The sequence below is a fragment of the Salmo trutta genome, chromosome 24 (genome assembly GCF_901001165.1).
Source record: "Salmo trutta chromosome 24, fSalTru1.1, whole genome shotgun sequence".
Taxonomy (NCBI): domain Eukaryota; kingdom Metazoa; phylum Chordata; class Actinopteri; order Salmoniformes; family Salmonidae; genus Salmo; species Salmo trutta.
This window is the reverse complement of record NC_042980.1, coordinates 33,365,481-33,380,782: the sequence shown is the minus strand read 5'-3', so window position 1 is coordinate 33,380,782 and position 15,302 is coordinate 33,365,481.

Sequence of the window (15,302 nt, the reverse complement as noted above, 5' to 3'; positions counted from 1 at the left end):
ACAAATTCTGACAAACTCCAAGCATTGGTTATGCAAGAAGGGGCGCCATCAGTCAGGATGGGACCCAGAGGTTAATTGACAGCATGCCAGGGCAGATTACAGAGGTCTTGAAAAAGAAGGGTCAACACTGCAAATATTGACTCTTTGAATCAACTTCATGTAATTGTCAATAAAAGCCTTTGACACTTATGAAATGCTTGTAATTATACTTCAGTATTCCATAGTAACATCTGACAAAAATATCTAAAGACACTGAAGCAGCAAACTTTGTGGAAATTAATATTTGTGTCATTCTCAAAACTTTTGGCTGTAACTGTATATGTATGCATGTACAGTTGAATTTGGAAGCTTACATACACTTAGGTTAAAACTCGTTTTTCAAACACTCCACAAATTTCTTGTTAGCAAACTACAGTTTTGGCAAGTCGGTTAGGACATCTACTTTGTGCATGACACAAGTCATTTTTCACAACAATTGTTTCCAGACAGATTATTTCACTTATAATTCACTGTATCACAATTCCAGTGGGTCAGAAGTTTACATAGACTAAGTTGACTGTGCCTTTAAACAGCTTGGAAAATTCCAGAAAATTATGTAATGGCTTTAGAAGCTTCAGATAGGCTAATTGACATCATTTGAGTCAATTGGAAGTGTACCTGTGGATGTATTTCAAGGCCAACCTTCAAAGTCAGTGCCTCTTTGCTTGACATCATGGGAAAATCAAAAGAAATCAGCCAAGACCTCAGCCAAGAAACAAATTGGAGATCTCCACAAGTCTGGTTCATCCTTGGGAGCAATTTCCAAATGCCTGAAGGTACCACGTTCATCTGTACAAACAATAGTACACAAATAATAACACCATGGGAACATGCAGCCGTCATACCGCTCAGGAAGGATACGCGTTCTGTCTCCTAGAGATGAACGTACTTTGGTGCAAAAAAATGCAAATCAATCCCAGAACAACAGCTGGAGGAAACAAGAAGATGCTGGAGGAAACAGGTACAAAAGTATCTATATCCACAGTAAAACGAGTCCTATGTCGACATAACCTGAAAGGCAGCTCAGCAATGAAGCCACTGCTCCAAAACAGCCATAAATAAAGCCAGAATACAGTTTGCCACTACACATGGGGACAAAGATTGTACTTTTTGGAGAAATGTCCTCTGGTCTGATGAAACAAAAATAGAACTGTTTGGCCATAATGACCATCGTTATGTTTGGAGGAAAAAGGTGGGAGGCTTGCAAGCAGAACAGCACCATCCCAACCGTGAAGCACGGGGGTGGCAGCATCATGTTGTGGGGGTGCTCTGCTGCAGGAGGATCTGGTGCACTTCACAAAATAGACGGCATCATTAGGGAGGAAAATTATGTGGATATTTTGAAGCAAAATCTCAAGACATCATTCAGGAAGTTAAAGCTTAGTCGCAAATGGGTCTTCCAAATGGACAATGACCCCAAGTATACTTCCAAAGTTATGGCAAAATGGCTTAAGGACAACAAAGCCAAGGTATTGGAGTGGCCATCACAAAGCCTTGACCTCAATCCTATAGAAAATCTGTGGGCAGAACTGAAAAAGTGTGTGCGAGCAAGGAGGCCTACAAACCTGACTCAGTTACACCAGCTCTGTCAGGAGGAATGGGCCAAAATTCACCCAACTTGTTGTGGGAAGCTTGTGGAAGGCTACCCAATACATTTGACCCAAGTTAACCAATTTAAAGGCAATGCTGCCAAATACTAATTGAGTGTATGTAAACTTCTGACCCACTGGGAATGTGATGAAAGAAATAAAAGCTGAAATAAATTATTCTCTCTACTATTATTCTAACATCTCACATTCTTAAAATAAAGTGGTGATCCTAACTGACCTAAGACAGGGATTTTAAACTAGGATTCAATATCAGGAATTGTGAAAAACTGAGTTTAAATGTATTTGGCTATGGTGTATGTAAACTTCTGACTTCAAATGTATATATGTATGTATGTATATATGTGTATATGTATGAATGTATATGTATATATATATATATATATATATATATGTATGTATATATGTGTATATGTATGAATGTATATATATATATATATATATATATATATATGGGTATGTATGTGTGTATATATATATATATATATATATATATATATATATATATATATATATATATATGGGTATGTATGTGTATGTAAGTATATGGATTATCTTTTTACCCAAAATGATATGGGGGATTGGAAATGATGCAGACAATTACATTGATGGAAGCAACAATCTATCTGCAATATTAAAGCCGATCCACCAATAAAAAATATAAAAATAAAAAAGAGAAACAAAATAAATAATAATTATGTCTGAGTGTTGGTGTGGCACTGGCTATCCATCAATAAAATAAAATAAAATAATTGTGCCATCTGATTTCCTTAATATAAGGAATTTGAAATGATTATTACTTTTACTTTTGATAGTTAAGTATTTTTAATACCAAATACTTTTACACTTTTACTCAAGTATTATTTTACTGGGTGACTTTGAATTTTATTTGAGTCATTTTCTATTGAAGTACCTTTACTTTTACTCAAGTATGACAATTTAGTACTTTTTCCACCACTGGTATGAAGCTACAAGCTTAATATATCTGTATTTGGGGAGTTTCTCCCATTCTTTTCTGTAGATCCTCTGAAGCTCTGAAGCTCTGTCAGGTTGGATGGGGAGCGTCGCTGCATACCTATTTTCAGGTCTCTCCAGAGATGTTAGATCGGGTTCAAGTCCAGGCTCTGGCTGGGTCACTCAAGGACATTCAGAGACTTGTCCCGAAGCCACTTATGCATTGTCTTGACAGTGTGCTTAGGGTCATTGTCCTGTTGGAAGGTTAACCTTCACCCCAGTCTGAGGTCCTGAGCGCTCTGGAGCAGGTTTTCAACAAGAATCTCTCTGTACTTTGCTTCGTTCATCTTTCCCTCGATACTGAATTGTCTGCCAGTTCCTGCCCCTGAAAAACATCCCACAGCATGATGCTTCCACCACCATGCTTCACTGTAGGGATGGTACCAGGTTTCCTCCAGCCTTGACGCTTCACATTCAAGCCAAAGAGTTCAATCTTGGTTTCATCAGACCAGAGAATCTTGTTTCTCATAGTCTGAGAGTCCTTTAGGTGCCTTTTAGCAAACTCCAAGTGGGCTGTCATGTGCCTTTTACTGAGGAGTGGCTGCGTCTGCCCACTCTACCTTGAAGTCCTGATTGGTGGAGTGCTGCAATGATGGTTGTCCTTCTGGAAGGTCCTTCTGGAAGGTTCTCCCATCTTTGGAGATCTATCAGAGTGACCATCGGGTTCTTGGTCACCTCCCTGACCAAGGCCCTTCTCTCCCGATTGCTCAGTTTGGCCGGGCGGTCAGCTCTAGGAAGAGTCTTGGTGGTTCCAAACTTCTTCCATTTAAGAACGATGGAGGCCACTGTGTTCTTGGGACCTTCAATGCTGCAGACATATTTTGGTACCCTTCCCCAGATCTGTGCCTCGACACAATCCTGTCTTAGAGCAATGTGGACAATTTCTTTAACTTCATGGCTTTGTTTTTGCTTTGACATGCACTGTCAACTGTGAGACCTTATATAGACAGGTGTGTGCCTTTCCAAATCATGTCCAATCAATTGAATTTACCGCAGGTGGACTCCAATCAAGTTGTATGGAAACAGGATGCACCTGAGCTCAATTTTGAGTCCCATAGTAAAGGGTCTGAATATTTATGTAAATAAAGTATTTCTGTTTTTTGCCAATATGGGGTTTTCTGTGTAGATTGATGAGGGGAATAAAGAATTTAATCAATTTTAACATAAGGCTGTAATGTAACAAAATGTTGAAAATGTCAAGGGAATACTTTCCAAATGCACTGTAGGTTCAGATTGCTCCTAGAAGAACTTCGGCTAGGCGAAGTGAACGCCCGTGCTTGTACACTCCCTAAAGTGTACAAAAAAGCGTCAATATTACTGTTATTTGTCCCTCTTGAGTCACCGTAGCAAAAACATAGCCAGTACACTCAATATAGCCGGAATTAATCTAAGATAAATAAAGAAATCTGTTGACGTTTTTTCCAAGGAGGTCTTAGTCGTGCAATTTTACATCTAGCTAAGATGTTTGGTGCAATACTTCTCAGGTGAAAGAATTTGCATGAAAACTACAAATAATAATAAAGTGCTTTTCATTTTACAAAGCTCTCCCTCGCCCTCCATTTGGTAAATCCGACCACAACTCTATCCTCCTGATTCCTGCTAACAAGCAAAAATTAAAGCAGGAAGCACCAGTGACTCGGTCTATAAAAAAAGTGGTCAGATGAAGCAGATGCTAAACTACAGGACTGTTTTGCTATCACAGACTGGAACATGTTCCGGGATTCTTCCGATGACATTGAGGAGTACACCACATCAGTCACTGGCTTTATCAATAAATGCATCGAGGACGTCGTCCCCACAGTGACTGTACGTACATACCCCAACCAGAAGCCATGGATTACAGGCAACATTTGCACTGAGCTAAAGGGTAGAGCTGCCACTTTCAAGGTGCGGGACTCTAACCCGGAAGCTTACAAGAAATCCTGCTATGCCCTGCGACGAACCGTCAAACAAGCAAAGCATCAATACAGGGCTAAGATTGAATCATACTACACCGGCTCCGACGCTCGTCTTATGTGGCATTGCTTGCAAACTATTACAGACTACAAAGGGAAGCACAGCCGCGAGCTGTCCAGTGACACGAGCCTACCAGACGAGCTAAATCACTTCTATTCTCGCTTCGAGGCAAGCAACACTGAGGCATACATGAGAGCATCAGCTGTTCCAGGCGACTGTGTGATCACGCTCTCCGTAGCCGATGTGAGTAAGACCTTTAAAACGTTCAACATACACAAGACTGTAGGGCCAGACGGATTACCAGGACGTGTGCTCCGGGCATGTGCTGACCAACTGGCCGGTGTCTTTACTGACATTTTCAACATGTCCCTGATTAAGTCTGTAATACCAACATGTTTCAAGCAGACCACCATAGTCCCTGTGCCCAAGAACACAAAGGCAACCTGCGTAAATGACTACAGACCCGTAGCACTAATGTCTGTAGCCATGAAGTGCTTTGAAAGGTTGGTAATGGCTCACATCAACACCATATCCCAGAAACCCTAGACCTACTCCAATTTGCATACCGCCTAAACAGATCCACAGATGATGCAATCTCTATTGCACTCCACATTGCCCTTTCCCACCTGGACGAAAGGAACACTTATGTGAGAATGCTATTCATTGACTACAGCTCACCATTCAACACCATAGTACCCTCAAAGCTCATCACTAAGCTAAGGATCCTGGGACTAAACACCTCCCTCTGCAACTGGATCCTGGACTTCCTGACGGGCCGCCCCCAGATGGTGAGGGTAGGTAGCAACACATCTGCCACGCAGATCTTCAACACTGGAGCTCCCCAGGGGTGAGTGCTCAGTCCCCTCCTGTACTCCCTGTTCACCCACGACTGCATGGCCAGGCACGACTACAACACCATCATTAAGTTTGCAGACGACACAACAGTGGTAGGCCTGATCACCGACAACGACGAGACAGCCTATAGGCAGGAAGTCAGAGACCTGGCCGGGTGGTGCCAGAATAACAATCTATCCCTCAAAGTAACAAAGACTAAGGAGATTATTGTGGACTACAGGAAAAGGAGGACCTAGCACGCCCCCATTCTCATCGATGGGGCTGTAGTGGAGCAGGTTGAGAGCTTCAAGTTCCTTGGTGTCCACATCAACAACAAACTAGAATGGTCCAAACACACCAAGATAGTCGTGAAGAGGGCACGACAAAGCCTATTCCCCCTCAGGAAACTAAAAAGATTTGGCATGGGTCCTGAGATCCTCAAAAGGTTCTACAGCTGCAACATCGAGAGCATCCTGACTGGTTGCATCACTGCTTGGTAAGGCAGCTGCTCGGGTCTCTGTCCGCAAGGCACTACAGAGGGTAGTGCGTACGGCCCAGTACATCACTGGGGCTAAGCTGCCTGCCTTCCAGGACCTCTACACCAGGCGCTGTCAGAGGAAGGCCCTAAAAATTGTCAAAGACCCCAGCCACCTCAGTCATAGACTGTTCTCTCTACTACCGGAGTGCCAAGTCTAGGACAAAAGGGCTTCTCAACAGTTTTTACCCCCAAACCATAAGACTCCTGAACAGGTAATCAAATGGCTACCCGGACTATTTGCATTGTGTACCCCCCACCCCAACCCCTCTTTTTACGCTGCTGCTACTCTCTGTTTATCATATATGCATAGTCACTTTAACTATACATTCATGTACATACTACCTCAATTGGGCCGACCAACCAGTGCTCCCGCACAGTGGCTAACCGGGCTATCTGCATTGTGTCCCGCCACCCACCACCCGCCAACCCCTCTTTTACGCTACTGCTACTCTCTGTTCATCATATATGCATAGTCACTTTAACCATATCTACATGTACATACTACCTCAATCAGCCTGACTAACCGGTGTCTGTATGTAGCCTCGCTACTTCTATTGCCTCGCTACTGTATATAGCCTGTCTTTTTACTGTTGTTTTATTTCTTTACATACCTATTGTTTTTTTGCACTATTGGTTAGAGCCTGTAAGTAAGCATTTCACACCTGTTGTTTTCAGCGCACGTGACAAATAAACTTTGTTTTGATTTGAACATAAAAAGTAAGAAACCAAATAGAAGAAAGAATTGACACAAATAGTCAGGGCAATTGACACAAAAAACCCAGCTGATGCTACAAAGGACAAGGACTTCAAGGAACACCGCTATAGGGCCAAGCTGCTGCTGCACTCTCTTGTTGAATGACAGCAAACACTTTATTGAAGAATCCCGTCCATAGTTCCCACTCTTAATGATGACCAATCTCCAATGAAGGGGCGTAGATTCGGCTATCAAACTACGACTTGCCTCAAGAAAAAATGTGTGTGCACGAACAGACGAGAAAAAAACCTGCCGAACACCAAAATGAACAAATATTAGTCATAATATATGCGTGAACTGTTTTAATTGGGAAGCATGCGACAGGCTATAGAGAGAGATTCTATATAGGAGGGCAACACTGGGTCTCATGACATAGCACCAGTAGCGGTGCGTGCATGGGTAAAATCACTGGGGAAACAGAAAGAAAAGCCATATTACAACCTATGTGATAGTTGCATTGTTTGCTCTATAACCTGTTACTTCATGCAGTATGCATACAGTATGCCGAGACAATAGCAATACACAGTGGCAGAATAAATTCAACCACATATTTGTTTCATCACAAAAACCGGAGAGCAACCTACTGTATGTCCGCTGAAGTCCACAAATTATATAACATCTAACAAATAGTTACATGACCTACAGCATGGTCAAGGACTACATCACTCTCCTTCTTGGTAAAATAGCCCTTACACAGCCTGGAGGTGTGTTGGGTCATTGTCCTGTTGAAAAATAAATAGTAGTCCCACTAAGCCCAAACCAGATGGGATGGCGTATCGCTGCAGAATGCTGCGGTAGCAATGCTGATTAAGTGTGCATTGAATTCTAAATACATCACAGACAATGTCACCAGCAAAACACCCCCACACCATAACACCTCCTTCTCCATGCTTTACGGTGAGAAATACACATGCAGAGATCACCCGTTCACCCACACCACGTCTCACAAAGACACGGCGGTTGGAACAAAAATTTTCCAGTTTGAACTCCAGACCAAAGGACAAATTTCCACCAGTCTAATGTCCATTGCTCATGTTTTGTGGCCCAAGCAAGTCTCTTCTTCTTATTGGTGTCCTTTAGTAGTGGTTTCTTTGCAGCAATTCGACCATGAAGGCCTGATTCACACAGTCTCCTCTGAACAGTTGATGTTGAGATGTGTCTGTTACTTGAACTCTGTCAAGCATTTATTTGTCGCTGCAATTTCTGCGGCTGGTAACTCTAATGAACTTATCCTCTACCGCATAGGTAACTAAAGGTCTTCCATTTTGTGGCGGTCCTCATGAGAGGCAGTTTCATCATTGTGCTTGATGATTTTTGCAACTTGAAGAAACTTTCAAAGTTCTTGAAATGTTCCATATCGACTGACCTTCATGTCTTAAAGTAATGATGGACTGTCACTTCTCTTTGCTTATTTGAGCTGTTCTTGCCATAATATGGACTTGGTCTTTTACCAAATAGGGCCATCTTCTGTATACCACCCTTACCTTCTCACAACACAACTGACTGGCTGAAACACATTAAGAAGGAAAGAAATTCCACAAATTAACTTTTAAGAAGGCACACCTATTAATTGAAATGTATCCCAGGTGACTACCTCATGAAGCTGGTTGAGAGAATGCCAAGAGTGTGCAAAGCTGTCATCAAGGCAAAGGGTGGCTATTTGAAGAATCTCAAATATAAAATATATTTTGATTTGTTTAACACTTATTTGGTTACTACATGATTCCATATGTGTTATTTCATAGTTTTGATGTCTGAATGTTGAAAATAGTAAACATAAAGGAAAGCCCTTGAATGAGTAGGTGTGTCCAAACCTTTGACCGGTACTGTATGTATCTTTATTAAGGGTCTTAGAAGGTTTCAGTAAGCCTTATAAGGCAATTTACAAGTAAAATCATGCAACGGCCAGAGAGTTTTATATGGTCGTGGCAGATCTAACCTGTTTCACACCTCTGTGAGAACAAATCACCTCTCTCTACCCCTGAGCAATTTGGTGTTTCCTCTAAGAACCCAATGATCATTACTTTCCAAAGATTGTTTTTAAGATTGAACAGACCATACAAAGGCATTTCCGAAACGTCATACTCACCAAGGCAAACGGAGCCAACTGTTTGTACATAGAGAGAACTGGTGATAAGACTTTTCAATCTCACTGTTTGAACTGGAACCCCCATTTGGATCAAGCTCCTGTGCCAGATAAGCAGGAGGGGTACACAGACAAACCCACATGCACACACAGCTTGGGTTATGAAAGGTATTGTAACTCTTCAGCTGGTCACGGACCATACCTTTTTGTTTAAGAGGGTAGATCTGTTGTTGCCCAGTTGGACTTGGGGGGTCAGGTTTGTTGGGTTTGGACGAGCACTCTGTCCCTCCTTCTGCTGGAGCAGGCCTGGTTGATATTCTCACTGGACCTGCCAAGTCCAATGCTCAGAGTGTCGAGAAGGCCTCTATTGTCCTCAGTGTGTGTTAACTGTGTTACTTCCACTCCAGACAAGTATGTTTAGGACCTCTAGTGGTTTTAATGGTCCCCATGGGACATACTCCAGGCTGCTGGGCAAAGGCTTACTGTAGACCAGGGCCTGCTTCCTGCCATGTACAGACGTGCATTCACAGGTAGCTATTTAGAGGAGAACTTACCTGAGCAGGGGACACAGGCAGGCAAGACAGGGAAAACACTGGACTTTGTGACCATGCATCATCTAGGCTACATTCCTCAAATGTTCACATACTCAGTGAGGGCTCTGTCCTGGTCCTGGAGCCAGGAGGGATGAGTGAGTCACAGTCCTGTAGTCAGCCCTCACTGCAGGTTCACAAGACCAAACCCTGCTCTAGGAAGCCTGAAAATAAAATGATGCCATTAAAGAATTCCTTACTGGAAACTAGGAAACATACTCACAGAAAACATGGGCCTAAGGAGGGAGAAAGATGAAGAGAATGAGTGGAGGAAGAGAGAGAGAAAGAGAGGGGATTGAGTGTTCCCAACATTCTGACAGGAAGTGGAAGGGCAGCTTCCTCTCTGCGTACCGCCGGGCCCCTTGGGACAGAAAGGAGGATCGACACACAGTAGAGGCGAGCAAGATGGTGAGTAGGACGGGGTGGAAGAGAGGTGAGCAGGTTCAGTGTGTGATAATATGATAAGGAGGGAAAGAGAATAGAGGGTAGGGAAAATAAAACACAGAGATCCATTGCTGATGCATTTGAGGAGTTGGGGTGCAGGGAGAAATGCATAAGCGTAGGGTTAAAATTAGGTTGTGGGGCGACCACAGATTATCAAGCAATCTTGTTAGATTTGGACATATACTATCTGTTAACCCAACACAGAATGAATACTGTATTTGTGGCACAGGTACAGAACAAGGGTTGAGAAGTGAGAGGGTGGGGGATACGAGTGAGTAAAGGTTTCTGGGAAATGCAGAGGGGGAGCAGAGGGATGTAGGGGGTGAAGGTGGATGTAGGTGGGAGCAGTCGGATGCAGGAGATGTAGGGGGAGCAGAGGGATGTAGGGGGAGTATGGAGATGTAGGGGGATGTAAGGGGAGAAGGGGAATATAAGGGGGAGCAGATGGATGTTGGGGGAACAGAGGAATGTAGGGGGAGAAGGGGAATGCAGGAGGATGTATGGGGGAGAAAGGGGATGTAGGGGGATGTAGGGGGGAGCAGGTGGATGTAGGGGGAGAGGGGGGATGTAGGGGGAGCAGAGGGATGTACGGGGAACAAGGGGAAAGCAGGGGGATGTAGGGGGTAGAAATGGGATGTATGGGGATGCAGGAGGATGTGGGGGAGCAGAGGGATGTAGGGGAAACAGAGGGATGTAAGGGGGAACAGGATTGTAGGGGGAGAAGGAGAATGTAGGGGGAGCAGAGGGATGTAGGGGAAACAGAGGGATGTAGGGGAAACAGGGGATGTAGGGGGGAACAGAGGATTGTAGGGGAGAAAGGGAATGTAGGGGGAGCAGAGGGATGTAGGGGGGAACAGAAAATGTAGGGGGGAGAAGGGGAATGCAGGGAGATGTAAGGGGAGAAAAGGGATGTAGGGGGATGTAAGGGGAGCAGAGGGATGTAGGGGGAACAGAGGATTGTAGGGGGAGAAAGGGGATGCAGGGGGATGTAGGGAAAGAAGGGGGGAGCAGAGGGATGTAGGGGGAGCAGAGTTTGTAGGGGGAGGGGAGGAGGGAGATATACAGGGGAAAGGGAGCTGTAGTGGGGAGCAGGTGGACGTAGGGGGAGCAGAGGCATGTAGGGGGGAGAAGGGGGATGTTGGGGGAGCAGAGCAATGTAGTGGAGAATAGAGGAATGTAGGGGGAGCAGAGGGATGTAGGTGGACGTAGGGGGCAGAAGGGGGATGTAGGGGGATTTGGGGGTAATAGATAGATGTAGGGTTAGCAGAGGAATGTAGGTGGAGCAGGGGGATGTAGGGGGATTTGAGGGGAGAAGGTTGATGTAGCGGGAGAAGGGGGATGAAGAGGGATGTAGGGAGGGCATAGGGATGTAGGGGAAGAAGGGGGATGTAGGGGGAGAAGGGGGATGTAGGGGGAGAAGGGGGATGCAAAGGGATGTAGGGGGAGATGGGGATGTAGGGGCTTGAATGGCTTGTACAAAAGATACATGGGGGAAGGGGAATGTAGGGGAGAGAAGGGGGACGTAGAGGGGAACAGAGGAATCTTGGGGGGAGAAGGGGGATGCAGGGGCGAGCAGGGAATGTAGGGGGGATTAAAAAGATGTAGGGAGGAGCAGAGGGGGATGTAGGAGGGAGAAGGGGAAGGCAGTCAGTTAAGAACAAATTCTTATTTTCAATGACAGCCTAGGAACAGTGGGTTAACTGCCTTGTTCAGTGGCAGAACAACAGATTTGTACCTTGTCAGCTTAGGGATTCGAACTTGCAACCTTTCGATTACAGGTGTAGACATTAATGTGAAATGCATACTTACAAGCCCTTATCCAATAATGCAGTTCAAGGAAGAGTTAAGTTAAGTTAGTTAAGAAAATATTTACCAAATAAACTAAAGTGATAATAAACAGCAAGTAGCAGCAGTGTAAAAACAAACGGGGGGTCAATGTTAATAGTCCAGGTGGCCATTTGATTAATTGTTCAGCAGTCTTATGGCTTGGGGGTAGAAGCTGTTAAGGAGCCTTTTGGTCCTAGACTTGGCGCTCTGGTACCGCTTGCCGTGTGGTAGCAGAGAGAACAGTCTATGACTTGGGTGACTGGAGTCTGACATTTTTTGGGGCTTTCCTCTGACACCGCCTAGTATATAAATTCTGGATGGCAAGAAGCTTGGCAACAGTGATGTACTGGCCCGTACGCACTATACTCTGTAGTGCCTTACGGTCAGATGCCGAGCAGTTGCCATACCAGGTGGTGATGCAACCGGTCAGGATGCTCTCGATAGTGCAGCTGTAGAAGTTTTTGAGGATCTGGGGACTCATGCCAAATCTTTTAAGTCTCCTCAGGGGGAGAAGGTGTTGTCGTTCCCTCTTCCCGAGGTGTGTTTGGACCATGATAGTTTGTTGGTGATGTGGACACCAAGGAATTTGAAACTCTTGACCCGCTCCACTATAGCCCCGTCGATGTTAATGGGGTCCACCTTTTCTTGTAGTCCATGATCAGCTCCTTTGTCTTGTTCACATTGAGGGAGAGGTTGTTGTCCTGGCACCACACTGCCAGGTCTGTGACCTGCTCCCTGTAGGCTGTCTCATCGTTGTCGGTAATCAGGCCTACCACTGTTGTGTTGTCAGCAAACTTAATGGGGATGGAGTCGTGTTTGGCACCGCAGTCGTGGGTGAACAGGGAGTACAGGAGGAGACTAAGCACGCACCGCTGAGGGGCCCCAGTGTTGAGGATCAGCGTGGCAGACGTGTTGTTGCCTACCCTTACCACCTGGGGACGGCCCGTCAGGAAGTCCAGAATCCAATTGCAGAGGGAGGTGTTTAATCCCAGGGTCCTTAGCTCAGTGATGAGCTTTGTGAGCATTATTGTGTTGAACACTGAGCTGTAGTCAATGAACAGCATTCTCACGTAGGTGTTCCTTTTGTCCAGGTGAGAAAGGGTGGTGTGGAGTATGATTGAGATTGCGTTATTTGTGGATCTGTTGGGGCGGTATGAGAATTGGAGTGGGTCTAGAGTATCCGGGATGATGATATTGATGTGAGCCATGGCCAGCCATTCAAAGCACTTCATGGCTACCGACGTGAGTGCTACGGGGCGGTAATCATTTAGGAAGGTTACCTTCGCTTCCTTGGGCACAGGGACTATGGTGGTCTGCTTGAAACATGCAGGTATTACAGACTCGGTCAGGGAGAGGTTGAAAATGTCAGTGAAGACACTTGCCAGTTGCCCCGTGCATGCTTTGAGTATACGTCCTGGTAATCCGTCTAGCCCCGCGGCTTTGTGAATGTTGACCTGTTTAAAGGTCTTACTCACATCAGCTACTGAGAGCATTATCACACAGTCGTCCGGAACAGCTGGTGCTCTCATACATGCTTCAGTGTTGCTTGCCTCGAAGCAAGCATAAAAGGCATTTAGCTTGTCTGGTAGGCTCGCGTCACTGGGCAGCTCGCAGCTGGGTTTCCCTTTGTAGTCTGTAATAGTTTTCAAACCCTGCCACATCCGACGAGAGTCAGAGCTGCTGTAGTAGGATTCAATCTTAATCCTGTGTTGATGCTTTGCACTTATTGATGAAGCCGATGATTGAGATGGTATACTCCTCAATGCCATTGGATGAATCCCGGAACATATTCCAGTCTGTGCTAGCAAAACAGTCCTGTAGCGTATCATCCGCGTCATCTGACCACTTCCATATTGAGCGAGTCACTGGTACTTCCTGCTTTAGTTTGGTGGCTTTAGGGGGGAGCAGGTGGACATAGGGGGGAGCAGAGGGATGTAGGGGGTAGAAGGGGAAGGCAGGGGGATGTAGGGGGGAACAGAGGGATGTAGGAGGGAGCAGGGTATAAGGGAGGGGGAAGGGGGATGTAGGGGTGAGAAGGGGGGTGTAGGGGGGCTTGTTGGGCTTGTACAAAAGGTACATACTGTAGTAGTAAGTGAAGGGTAACACCCTTTCCCTGTCCTATCTGAGGAACACACGTCATCGAGGGTAGTATTTCATCCCTGCTTGTGCCTTCAGCCAGGCAGGCAGCCAGCCAGCCAGCCAGCCAGCAGCCCAACACAATGTTATCAGCGGATACGAGTGTGTGGACACACAGTTACAAGCCTCCCGTTCCCCTCACACACACGCCCATACACACATTCTCACAAACGTGTACAGCGTGTAATAAAACGTGTTCATTACTGTTCGTATTTCCTGAAATGCGACTGAGCCACTTTAGCAGACCCAAGTTGAAGTTAATAAAACATCACCACATGTACAGAAAACAACATGTCAATGCAACACAAAAACACATAATAAGACTAGCAACAACAAGCTCTTTCTGTTAATAGTATCCTATGAGACATGTATCAATCTAATCCATCATTAAGTTCTGTAATAGCCCCAATTCAGGAACCTTCAGTCGACCCCTGTGTCAGTGACTGGGTATTGTGTGTTGCGTGATGCAGTGTATGTTTATTGGACAAGTTGATGAGCGATGCCCTCCTCTCCTCTGTTTTCATGGACGTATAGCAAACACACGCACACACAATACACACCCTTTTCTGTCTTCAATAACAAAAGGAGCCATGTCTGTCCACAGACACATGCACGCAAACACACACACATACACGCAAACACACACACAGTGCAAGTTTCTCCGCATACCTGAGGTAGTTGCCTTGGGTGAGGGAGTCTTGTAGATACCTCTTCCTGCGTTTGTTATCCCTCTCCTACTCTAGATGGTGGAACTGAAGCTTCAAGCTCGATGGAGAAAAATACAGCATTTGAGGCCAAATTACCTCCTGCTTTCCCCCAACCTTGGTTGCCTTGTTCTCATGGAGGAACCGACAGGGGCCAATTTACATTCCTGCTTGTTTTGATTTCACTAAAAGTCCAGTCAGTTATGTTGGGAAAACTCATGTAGGTCAGAAAAGTCATGGAACATTTTAATAAGATCTGAATTTCTATAGTAATGACCCAGCAATGTACTATATACATTTTTCATCAATGACTAATGAAAGAGAAATTCCTAAGAAGCATGCTAATTGTAATATATTGGTACAACCTATAGCTGTTGGATATCAATATTATGGTTATTTTCATTGTATAACAACTTAAAGGGAAAATCCACTCAAAAACTAGGTTTTGGTATATTTTCTTCATAAGTCCACTGTTGATACAACAGTTCCAAAATGTTTTGCATGTCAGCAGTCAAGTTTTCAAGATATTGGACTTTCAAGAAACAAAGTGTTACCGGACACATCATCATCATTCTCTATATGGAAAAAGTATTGAATGGTCATTGAGGGGCTGAAAGGAAAACACACACATAAACAGAATTTGCTGTCTCCAGTGTTTAGCGAGAATAGGAGGGAGGTGAAGGGATGGGGTTGGAGAGGGAAACTGCCAGTCAACCATGACACACATTATAAGACTCACATATTCGCTCCATCCCTCAGGTCTGGGATAACAA